Raw genomic sequence first — 13,223 nt, 5'->3', positions numbered from 1 at the left:
ATATTCAAGAAAAGATAAGTACAAGTGTGATTTTATTGTTAGAGTTACTGTTTTTAACACTGTCACTAAAGTAGAGGATTGTATATGATCCAGAGAGAAAAATGTCACAAAACTGATTTGCATTCACAACAGAATATAATAGGAGGGAAAGGAGCAAAAATAATCATTAGAAAATAGGGTAAAATGGACCAGCTAAAAGGTCACAAAAGGAGAAGTCAAGGAGATGAAGGAGGTAAGTTAGGTTAAAAAGGAAGTAAAACACCTTTGCAGAACTGGAACCTATCTTAGCAGAAATAAAGGGCAGATTGAAACTACTAAAAATCAAACCTATGTATAGAACACTGCCAGAGAGGAATAAGAAGAAACAATGAAAGATCTTCAGTAAGGAAGATAATTACTACCCAACATAATTTGTATTCTAAGTGGGCTTCCCTGGTGGCTCAGACGGTAAAGAATCTGCCTGCTAATGGAAGAGACCTGGGTTCGATCTCTGGGTTGGGAAGATGCACTGAAGAAGAGAATGGAATCCCACTCCAGTGTTCTTGCCTGGAGAATTCCATGGACAGAGGAACCTGGCGGGCTACAGTCCATGGGGTTACAAAGAGTCAGAAACGACTGAGCGACTTTCACTTTCAAGTGAGATATAAAGAGTTTCATCAGAATAATGACATAATCTGAATTTAAGATTTGTGCAGTAAGTTATGTAACACAGGAAGAGTACACACACACAAATTAAATAACTGAATAGGCAACCTTATTACATAATCAGTTTGGTACAAAATATTTCCAGTATCCTAAGATCTGTCTGTTTGCCACTTTATATATATCTCTTTTTTTCTCCTTAAGAGTTATTCTTTGAAGAAAAGCCACTTTGTACCTTGTCTTTGCCATTTCACAATGGAAGTATGCATCCATTAGCAACTTGCATCTCAGATATTTCAGATTTGGTTTTATTCCACCACAATAAAGAAAATATGGCACTAAAGTGAATCACATGAATTTTTTTGATTTTTAAGTACGTATAAAAGTTTTGTTTACACTGTAGTCTAGTAAGTGTGTAATAACATTATGTCTTGAAAAGTACAATGTCTATACCTTAATTAAAAAATAATTTTTTGCTTCAGTTCAGTTCAGTCGCTCAGTCGTGTCTGACTCTTTGTGACTCCATGACACAGCACACCAGGCCTTGCCATCTGTCACCAATTCCCGGAGTCCACCCAAACCCATTTCCATTGAGTCGGTGATGCCATTCAACCATCTCATCCTCTGTCGTCCCCTTCTCCTGCCCTCGATCTTTCCCAGCATCATGATCTTTTCAAATGAGTCAGTTTTTTGCATCAGGTGCCCAAAGTATTGGAGTTTCAGCTTGAACATCAGTCCTTCCAATGAACACCCAGGACTGATCTCCTTTAGGATGGACTGGTTGGATCTCCTTGCATTCCAAGGGACTCTCAAGAGTTTCTCCAATACCACAGTTCAAAAGCATCAATTCTTTTGTGCTCAGCTTTGTTTATAGTCCAACTCTCACATCCATACATGACCACTGGAAAAGCCATAACCTTGACTAGACAGATCTTTGTTGGCAAAGTAATATCTCTGTTTTTCAATATGCTATCTAGGTTGGTCATAACTTTCTTTCCAAGGATTAAGCATCTTTTAATTTCATGGTTGCGGTCACTATCTGCAGTAATTTTGGAGCCCCCAAAAACAAAGTCCGACACAGTTTCCCCTGTTTCTCCATCTATTTGCCATGAAGTGATGGGACCAGATGCCATAATCTTAGTTTTCTGAATGTTGAGCTTTAAACCAACTTTTTCACTCTCCTCTTTCACTTTCATCAAGAGGCTTTTTAGTTCCTCTTCACTTTCTGCTGTTAGGGTAGTGTTATCTGCATATCTGAGGTTATTGACATTTCTCCCAGCAATCTTGATTCCAGCTTGTGCTTCCTCCAGCCCAGTGTTTCTTATGATAGAGAGACCTGCATATAAGTTAAATAAGCAGGGTGACAATATACAGCCTTGACGTACTCCTTTTCCTATTTGGAACCAGTCTGTTGTTCCATGTCCAGTTCTAACTGATGCTTCCTGACCTGCATACAGATTTATCAAGAGGCAGGTCAGGTGGTCTGGTATTACCATCTCTTTCAGAATTTTCCACAGTTTATTGTGATCCACACAGTCAAAGGCTTTGGCATAGTCAATAAAGCAGAAATAAATGCTTTTCTGGAACTCTCTTGCTTTTCCCATGATCCAGTGGATGTTGGCAGTTTCAGCTCTGGTTCCTCTTCCTTCTCTAAATCCAGCTTGAACATCTGGAAGTTCATGGTTCACAGATTGCTGAAGCCTGGCTTGGAGAATTTTGAGCATTACTTTGCTAGCATGTGAGATGAGTGCAAATGTGTGGTAGTTTGAGCATTCTTTGGCATTGCCTTTCTTTGGGATTGGAATGAAAACTGACCTTTTCCAGTCCTGTAGCCACTGCTGAGTTTTCCAAATTTGCTGGCATATTGAGTGCAGCACTTTCACAGCATTATCTTTCAGGATTTGAAATAGCTTAATTGGAATTCCATTACCTCCATTAGCTCTGTTCGTAGTGATGCTTCCTAAGACCCACTTGACTTCACATTCCAGGATGTCTGGCTCTAGGTGAGTGATCACACGATCGTGATTATCTGGGACGTGAGGATCTTTTTTGTACAGTTCTTCTGTGTATTCTTGCCACCTCTTCTTAATATCTTCTGCTTCTGTTAGGTCCCTACCATTTCTGTCCTTTATTAAGCCAATCTTTGCATGAAATGTTCCCTTGGTATCTCTAATTATTTTGAAGAGATCTCTAGTCTTTCCCATTTTATTGTTTTCCTCTATTTCTTTCCATTGATCATTGAGGAAGGCTTTCTCATCTCTCCTTGCTATTCTTTGGAACTCTGCATTGAAATGGGTGTATCTTTCCTTTTTCCCTTTGCTTTTCATTCCCCTTCTCTAGAAATATCAACGCAAAAACTTGAGCCTTCAGTGAACTGTAATCTTTTTTGCTGATAGAAGGTACTGCCTTGATGCTGATGTCTGTTGAAGATTGGTGTGCCGCGGCAATTTCTCAAGAAAACGATGAGGTCTGCCACATTGGGCGACTCTTCCTTTCATGAGTGATTTCTCGGGGGCATGCGCTGCTGTTTGATAGTATTTACTGATAGTAGAACTTCTTTCAAAATTGGAAGTCAATCCTCTCAAACACTGCCACTCCCTTAACTAAGTTTATTTATTCTAAACCCTTGCTTGTGATTTCCAAAGTCTTCATAGTGTCCTCACTAGGAGTAGTTTCCATTTTGAGAAACCACTTTCTTGGCTCATCCAGAAGACTCAGCTCCTCATCGTTCAGGTTTTATCATGAGATTGCAGCAATTCACTGCCATCTTCAGGCTTCCCTGTATCTATGTGTGTGTGTGTGCTCAGTCACAGTCAAGTCCAATTCTTTGCAGCTCCAGGGATGTAGTCTGCCAGGCTCCCCTGTCCATGGATTCTCCAGGCAAGAATACTAGAGTGGTTTGTCATTTCTTCCTGCAAGGGGTCTTCCTAACCCAGGGATCAGACTCATGTCTCCAAAATTGGTAGGCAAATTCTTTACCACTAGTGCCACCTAGGAAGCATCTCACTGTACCTGTACATACGGATGTATGATTTTCTCATTTACTTTCAATTTTTGAAAAATCTTTGCACTACTATAGATACAGTGAGGGGCTTCTCAGGTGGAACTAATGGTAGAGAATCCACCTGCTGACTGGTGATGGAAGTCAAGTCCGATGCTGTAAAGAACAGTATTGCACAAGAACCTGGAATGTTAGGTCAATGAATCAAAGTAAATTGAAAGTGGTCAAACAGGAGACGGCGAGAATAAACATCAGTGAACTAAAATGGACTGGAATGGGTGAATTTAACTCAGATGACCATTATATCTAATACTGTGGGCAAGAATCCCTTAGAAGAAATGGAGTAGCCATCATAGTCAACAAAAGAGTCCAAAATACAATCTCAAAAATGACAGAATGATTTATATTCCATTCCAAGGCAATATCACAGTAATTCAGGTCTATGCCTCAACCTCAAAGAAGCTGAAGTTGAATGGTTCTATGACGACCTACAAGATCTTCTAGAACTAACACCAAAAAAAGGATGTGTACTTCATCATAGGGGACTGGAAAGCCAAAGTAGGAATCAAGAGATATCTGAAGTAAAGATAAGTTTGGCCTTGGATTACAAAATGAAGCAGGGCAAAGGCTAACAGAATTTTGCCAAAAGAACATACTGGTCATAGCAAAAACCCTCTTCTAATGACACAAGAGAAGTCTATACACATGGACGTCAACAGACAGTCAATAGCAAAATCAGATTGATATATCCTTTGCAGCCAAAGATGGAGAAGCTCTATACAGCCAGCAAAAACAAGACCAGGAGCCACAAGACTGTGGCTCAGATCATGAACTCCTTACTGCAAAATTCAGACCTAAATTGAGGAAAGTAGGGAAAACCACTAGACCATTCCAGGTATGACCTAAATCAAATCCCTTACTATTATACAGTGAAAGTGACAATTAGATTCAAGGGATTAGATCTGATAGACAGGGTGCCTGAATAACTATGGACAGAGTTTTGTGACATTGTATAAGAGGCAGTGATCAAGAATATCTCCAAGAAAAAGAAATGCAACAAAGGAAAAATGATTTTCTGAGGAGGCCTTGCAAATAGCTGTTAAAAGAAGAGAAGCTAAAGGCAAAGGAGAAAAGGAAAGATATACCCATTTGAATGCGGAGTTCCAAAGAATAGCAAGGAGAGATAAGAACGCCTTCCTCAGTGGTCAATGCGAAGAAATAGAGGAAAACAATAAAATGGGAAAGACTAGACAGCTTTTCAAGAAAATTAGAAATACTAAGGGAACATTTCATGCAATTATGGGTACAATAAAGGACAGAAATGGTATGGACCTAAAAGAAGCAGAAGACATTAAGACGAGGTGGCAAGAATACACAGAAGAACTGTACAAAAAAGATCTTCCTGACCCAGATAACCACGATAGTGTGATCACTCACCTAGAGCCAGACATCCTGGAGTGTGAAGTCAAGTGGGCCTTAGGAAGCATCCCTACAAACAAAGCTAGTGGAAGTGATGGAATTCCAATTGAGCTATTTCAAATCCTAAAAGGTGATGCTGTGAAAGTGCTGCACTCAATATGCCAGCAAATTTGAAAAACTCAGCAGTGGCCACAGGACTGGAAAAGGTCAGTTTTCATTCCAATCTCAAAGAAAGGCAATGCCAAAAATGTTCAAACTACTGCACAATTGCACTCATCTCACATGCTAGCAAAGTAATGCTCAAAATTCTCCAAGCTAGGGTTCAACAGTACATGAACCGAGAATTCCTGATGTTCAGGCTGGTTTTAGAAAAGGCAGAGGAACCAGAGATCAAATTGCCAACATCTATTGGTCATCTAAAAGCAAGAGAATTCCAGAGAAACACCTACTTCTATTTTATTGACTATGCCTAAACCTTTGACTCTGTGAATCACAACAAACTGAAAAATTTTTAAAGAGATGGGAATACCAGACCACCCTACCTGCATTCTGAAAAATCTGGAAGCAGGCCAAAAAAGAAACATTTAGAACTGGATAGTACTACAGACTTGTTTCAAATTGGGAAAGGAGTACGTCAAGGCTGTATACTGACACCCTGCTTATTTAACTTGCATGCAGAGTACATCATGAAAAACGCTGGGCCGGAGGAAGCACAAGCTGGAATCAAGATTGCTAGGAGAAATATCAATAACCTGAGATATGCAGATGACACCACCCTTATGGCAGAAAGTGAAGAGGAACTAAAGAGCCTCTTGATGAAAGTGAAAAAGCTGGCTTAAAACTCAACATTCAAAAAACTAAGATAATCACATCCAGTCTCATCACTTTAAGGCAAACAGATGGGGAAACAATGGAAATAGTGACAGACTTTATTTTCTTGGGCTCCATAATCACTGCAGATGGTGACTGCAGCCATGAAAGTAAAAGATGCTTGCTCCTTGGAAGAAAAGCTATGACCAACCTAGATAGCATATTAAAAAGCAGAGACATTACTTTGCCAACAATGGTCCATCTATTGAAAGATGTGGTTTTTCCAGTTGTCATGTATGGATGTGAGAGTTGGACTACAAAGAAAGCTGAGTGCTGAAGAATTGATGCTTCTGAACTGTGGTGTCAGAGAAGACTCTTGAGAATCTCTTGGACTGAAAGGTTATCAAACCAATCAATCTTAAAGGAAATGTCCTGAATATCATTGGAAAGACTGATGCTGAAGATGAAGCTCCAATATTTGGCCACGTGATGCAAAGAACTGACTCACTAGAAAAGATCCTGATTCTGGGAAAGATTGAAGGCAGGAGGAAAAGGGGATGACAGAGGATGAGATGGTTGGATCGCATCACTGACTGGATGGATTGCTTTGAGCAAGCTGCGGGAGTTGGAGATGGACAGGAAAGCCTGGCATGCTGCATTCCATGGGGTCACGACAACTCCAGACAGGGCTGAGTGTCTGAACTGAACTGTAATGACTTAGAACTCTTTCTACATATTTCTGGCTTCAATTAGCAAATATTTTATTAAGGCTATCTGCATCTATGTTTATGAGAGACCTCAGCCTATACTTTTCTTGTAATAATTTGGCTTGATTTTAACATTGAAATAATGCTAGCTTTATAAAATAAGTTAAGAAACGTTCCCTCTGGCTGACTCTGCATTCTGAAATAATTTGTGTAGATTTGGTTTTCTTTCTTTCTTAGATGTTTGATAAAATTTATCAACGAAGCCATCTGTTTATAGAATTTTCCTTATGGGAAAGATTTATTATAAATTCAATTTCTTCTAATTCAAAAACATAGAATCATTCAAAGTTTAAAGTCATAAATTTCCCTCTAACTTTTAGTGGTATCCTATGAATTTTGATACATTGGCCATCATCTCTTTAAATATATCTCTCCCCCATCTTTATCTTTCCAGAACTCCAAATGCATAAATGCCTCTGGCAGGTTTGGCTCGTGTGTACTGGCTTTTCTTCCCACTCATTTTACTCTTTGCATTTCGGTAGGATGGTTTCTCTTGATCTATCTTCAATTTCACTGATACTTTACATCACTGTGTTCAATCTGATGCTCAGATTGATGTTCAATCAACTGAAAGAATTCTTCATCTCTAGTATCAAGTGTATTCTTGTATCTCTATGATTTCCACTTGCCTCTTGTACATCGTTTTCATGCCTCTGCTGAAATCCCCATCTGTTCATGCCTGTCATCTACATTTTCCACTATGTCCTGTCCCATGCTAATCATAGTTACTTAAAGTCATCGTCTGATTGTTCTAACATCTGGGTCATTTGTTAGTTTGGTTTTGTTAGTTGTTTCATCTACTGACAATGGATTGTTACATTTTGGTTTTTTGGTATAGATCCTAATTTTGTCTTGAGTCCTAAACACCCCGTGTAGAACAATACTAGAGACTGAAGTTAATTGTATTCATACCTGGATACAGGCAATGCTCTTCTGTTATGCTATTTGTATGTAGAGTTGGTAAATCTAGTCAGGATTTGAGCTTTGAGTTTTGTTTTTCCTATCATTATAGTCAGGGCAGTTCAGGCTTCAAATTCCCTAATGGTTAGTTACCATCACCTATACTTACATAGAGCACCTGCAGTACCAGAGTCTTTTTCTCTGTTTCTCAGCTTTCAACAGCCCATTTGCTAGGTCACAGAGATGATCTCTCTCAATACTATTGTCTCTCTCCTAGTGTACTCTGCTATTGTTTATTATTCAAAATAGATTCATTTTTGTATTAGAGTAAAGGGAATTTTGAGGTAATGATCAACAACAACCCTGGGCTGTGTTTTTGAATCTCAGGATTGGAACTGTCTGAGCATTTCTGCCTTAAAATTGGAACTTTCTTGCAGCCAAACTGTACTTTATATCTGCACTTAGTCTTGTACAGGAGACAGTTTTCTGTCCTTCCTCCTAGTGGTTCCTGACTTCGGATTGGTATCCATGTGGGATCCTGGGCTCCAGACAGGGTCCCCAGTCTCCTCCCCAGGAACAACAGGTTTTTGCTTCAACCATTCTCTCGCCAGCAAAGGATCTTAACCCATGTCCCACCTATCCCTGCAAGGCAGGCTATTTGCTTTTTCTCCCTTCCTCCAAAGCAAGAGATTTTTGCCGGGGCTCAGGATCACAGAGGATATCTGTCTCCTCTTGTATTGTCATTTTGCTAGTATCATAAACCAGGAGCTTAGAGCTTCAGCTTCTTATAAGAGGAAGATCTACAGAAATACGGTTTCCCCTAGAAGGCCAATGAATGGGCCTTCAGTTTCCTGCACTGTCTTCATTATTTCCCCTGAACAACTGGTAGATGTCCAAGATGAGCTTACGAATGACTGTTAAGTCTTCTTGTGTCTTGAACTCCCAGATATTTCAAACTGACATGTTTGCTCACATCTAGCCTTTAAGAATCTGCTGAAATTTTGGCTGATTTCTTCTTACCCTCTTATATAGTGGCCATCTCGTTCTCCTGTGTCTGCCAAAGGCCAAAGACATTTTGTGCTCCATCTCCCCTTGGCAGGGCCTGCCACTCTTTGGAATTTGGTTTACTTGGTCACCTTTTGACCTCAAATCTCTAATGCAGTCAGGAAAAATTATGATCTTTGTATATTATCTGCCTTTTTCTATTTTTACAATGAGTCCAAAGTTCTACATTTTAAGCTGAAATGAAACTCCAAAGACAACTTTTAATCTTTAAGGAGCAATTTATAATAGCACTAACTGCTGAACCTGGAATAAAAATAATTCTAAATTCTCAATTTGTCTCCTGAATTTGATAATTAATTGAATTTGGTAATTTTTAGTATGTAAACAGAAATAGAAATTAATTAAGATTTATTTTAAAAATCCTGGAAAACAGCAAGCTACTTAAACACATTATTACTTTGGTCTCCCTCATAGCTAAATTAAGGGAATGGGGTGGGGGACATGACCCTTATGCTCCTAGTTTACTTTTGTTTTCAAAAAAGATGAGAAGGAAAGTTTGTCAGCAATCTTCTCCAGGGTTCAAAATACATGACAAATATGCTTAATCTCTAAAGTATTAGACTGGTGCTCCTTCAGAGTCTATGATACATCAATTATTTCTAAGGTTAGAATATAGCACATAAAATAACATCACAGCAGTATTGTTAGTTTTCACTAATCCATAGAGTTAGAAAGAATTTAAAGTAGTCTACTTCAAACTCTTATTTAACACAAAAGTGTCCTCTAAACATCCAGACTGCCTGCACACCTGTAACGTGGAAGAAGTCTCTACTCACAAGGCAGCCTGCTCAATTTTGGGAAAAAATATTTTTTTCCAAAATATCAAGCCAAAATGAATATCTCACAATGAGCCAAAATGAAATTCCCTAAATGTGAAATCGTTTGTTCTAATTTATCATTCCAGAACTTACAGTAAATGTAATCTCCTTTTTACTTGAAAGGTCATCATATACTTGAAAGTGACTGTGTTTCCTTTTCCTGTTTTTCCAAACTGAAACTTCCTAGTAACATCTATTATATTTTCTTTATGCCCATTAAACTGTAGTCTTATGGTTTATGTCTCAAAACTTTGTGTGCTCCAACTGTGACCCATACTTCTTCCTTCATCATCTAAATATTAAATGTTCTGAAATGTTATATACCCAAGTTTCCATTTTCATTTCCTCTGTTTATATTTTCCTTCTGGACAATCAAATCCAATTTCTTTGTCAGGTATCACCTCTATGAAAATAACACTCAAACCTAAGCTTTGATATCTCTTGAAATTAGGGACAAATTCTTTTGTTTTGTGTCTGTAGAATATCTCATCACGGATCACCCAAAGCCCTTGAGGTTTGGGGTCAGAAAAGTTTTGCATTTGCTTCTGCCTGAGTCCAAAATAGTAACAACACTGGCATTATTTTTAGCATAAATTCTTGCTAAGGGTAGTGCAAATGAATACTCCATAGCTATACAAAACAGTTCCTCAGGTAATCATTTTCCTTACTCAATGCCCAGGTTGACAGAGAATTCCTCAATTGTTCTCCTGGTCAGTAGGCACTGTTTGTTTGTTTTGTTTTGTTTTGTTTTGTTTTCCGCATCTTTTGCAGGTGACAATCCAGTGTCAGGGATCTTAGCCCCAGGTCTGCCCCTTCTCCTACCTCAACCAATAGCTTTAGATCTAAAATTTTAGCACTTGTCCCATTCTAAGCAGTAAACACCAGTATCTAAGTCCACTGACATTTTCCCCAGGCTACTGACATATCCATGTTGAAGCTAATGCTCAGCCTTTAAATTTCCTCATTAAATTTCTGTCATCCACAGATTTATCCCATCTTTGTTTCGGGCTAAACTTTGGATTTACATTTTTCTTATGGTTCAGCTAATGTTTATATGAGTGTACACTGTGTGTGTGTGTGTAAAGCTCCATGTTTGCTAATCCAGCAGCTGCAAGAGCTAGAACTCTGCTGCATTTCCCAGTACCCAGAGGCTGAGTCTACTTGGTTTTTCCATTGGCAACTCAAGCTCTGTGTATCAAAAATATACACATCACAATTCCACCAAAACTTCGTATTTTGCCATAACTCATGACACTCTGTCTTTTGGTTTTCCAAGTATGAAATTTTGAAAACATCTCCAATCCAATATCCCTGTTGCACTCAATCCAATTAGTCACCAAGTTAATTCTACAATGGCAACATTTCACTTAACATATTCTAGCAATTTTGGTGACTCAAAAATGAAATATTTATCTTTCTGAATTTTTATGCAGATCAAATGAGATAAATAGATCAGACAAGAGGCACTACAAGACTACAATAACAGAAGGAATAAATTAGCTACTGAGTGACCCAATCAACCCAACATTTGCACTTTAACTAGTAATATTTCATGGATTTCAACAAATTCACATGTATCTCATATCTACCAAGAATGTATGAATGAAAAACAAATTCATTCACTCAGAACCTGATATACATCTCCATCATAGTTTAATAATTTTCATATTATTAGTTACCTGGCCATGAACAGTGTCTGATTTCTCTTATAAACCAAAAAATCTGTGTGAATGGATAAAAATGAACTAATTAAAAATGAATTAACTAAAATTTAGCCCACATTCTTTGCCAGGGACTTTTCCTATTTTACCTTATTTAACCTTAATAATAATTGTGTGTTGTGTGTTAATCACTCAGTCGTGTCTGACTCTTTGCAACCCCGTGGACTGTAGCCCACCAGGCTCTTTTCCCATGGGATTCTCCAGGCAAGAATACTAGAGTGGGTTGCCATTCCCTTCTACAAATAATAATAATTAATTATTATTTAATAATCATAATCAGTTCAGTTCAGTTGCTCAGTCGTGTCCAACTCTTTGCTACCCCATGACTTGCAGCACACCAGGCCTCCCTGTCCGTCACCAACTCCTGCAGTCTACCCAAATTCATGTCCATCGAGTCAGTGATGCCATCCAGCCATCTCATCCTCTGTCATCCCCTTCTCCTCCTGCCCCCAATCCGTCCCAGCATCAGGGTGATAATAAGTAATTATTATTGTTCCAATTCTATGAGGGAATGAGGGAATTCAGATACATGGAAGTTAAACAATTTTGATAATGGCCATAGGTAGAATAGGACAGAATCAGGATTTTATCACATATAACCTTATTGCAGAGCTGGAAAAAGAATTTATTATTTCTTTCACAAGAAAGAGTATATTCATATGATATTAATAGTTGGGTTGCTCTCTTTGGGGAAAATTTGATTTGTTAATAAGTTCAGTGTCAAATGTGGTACTCAACACTAACCTCAGTTCAGATTATATACATTTGCTGAGCTCTAACTTTCTGGTTTTGGAGAGTACATGTCTTCCAATTAAACAATAAAGTAGCTCTTCTGGCAGCCACATCACAATGTGGACTCATTTATTTCACACATAAATAAAACAACTGAGCTTTTTCCACATGTATTAGTAATAAATTTTTCTTCCTATGTTATAACTGAGTAGTTATATTTTCTTAACTTGTGAAGACTTAAGATCCAAGTTAACCCAGTTAAGTTCAATTTTTTATTTGTTTTGTTTTGTTTTATTTTTAGCTCATTAGTCAAGTCTGTTGACAATTTTGGAGTCCTGATTGTGTCTTTCATAGTTTTAATTAGCCATTCTTTCTAGGTTTTTGTCAACAGTTTTCAATGTTTATAAAATCATTATAAAATGTACTGGAGATATATTAAAAAGCTTTGTTTTTCCATAAAAGACACAAAATGATATTCTTAAATATAATACAGTTTTTTGTATTTATGTTGATAATGGTTTGATAAGAAAATGATCTAGAATAAGTAGAGTTAAAATCTTTTGTATTATGAATTCATATCTTTGTGTGAAAAAAATTTTTTTCATCTCTGTTGAAATAAACTCCATTGAAATTTTCCATTGGAATGACTGTGATTCTAGACTTGATAGAGCTAATGTGTTTTGAAAAGCCAACTTTATAGTGATATAGATAAAATACATTAAAATATAATAGAGTTAAAGATGACTAACAAATGATTAAAAGAAAAAAAGAGATTTCTAAACAGTTAACAACAAAAAACAAAAAAGAATAAGGTCAAAATAGGGGAATTTTTCTTTTTTTTTTAATGAAAGCTAAGTTTAAGAACATATGAAAGCTCAGAAATTTAAAAAAAAAAATGAACAGCTCTTAGAACTGTGACACAAAGTCTGCGTATAACTATCTTAAGCAGAGACAGTAATTTTGATTTTAAGAATACTTGGTCATTTCTGTGGACTGTAATTGTCATCGGTGATTTTATTTTTGAAACATCATAAACTTAAAATACAGTATAATCAAATGATTACCTAACACCCCCAGTACCAAGCTTCATTGTCCCAAGTTTGTTCTGAACGCTGATTTTTAATAATTTTGCCCTCGTGTACAGTGCTTACAAAAATGAATGTGTTCTGCACTCTACACAGATCTGCTATAAACTGACTGGTTTTCAAAGTATTTTTCAGGAACCAGAGACTGAAAGTCTCTCTCTCTCTCTGTCTCTGTCTCTTCTCTCTCCCATTTTATATCAGATAATGTTAGAGTTGATATATATCAACTAGGACTGATAGTCCTCAGAGAAGGCGATGGCACC

General features: G+C 37.5%; 1 protein-coding gene across 1 annotated transcript in view; it reads left to right on the top strand.

Moving 5' to 3' along the window:
• PIK3C2G (phosphatidylinositol-4-phosphate 3-kinase catalytic subunit type 2 gamma) overlaps nt 1-13,223 on the top strand; it is a 487,933-nt gene that overhangs the window by 108,198 nt on the left and 366,512 nt on the right. The window lies entirely within an intron of this gene.

This window comes from Capricornis sumatraensis, chromosome 4 (assembly GCF_032405125.1).
Source record: "Capricornis sumatraensis isolate serow.1 chromosome 4, serow.2, whole genome shotgun sequence".
NCBI classification, from domain to species: Eukaryota; Metazoa; Chordata; class Mammalia; order Artiodactyla; family Bovidae; genus Capricornis; species Capricornis sumatraensis.
Note: the sequence above shows the minus strand (reverse complement) of the source record. Positions and strands in the feature narration are given on the sequence as shown.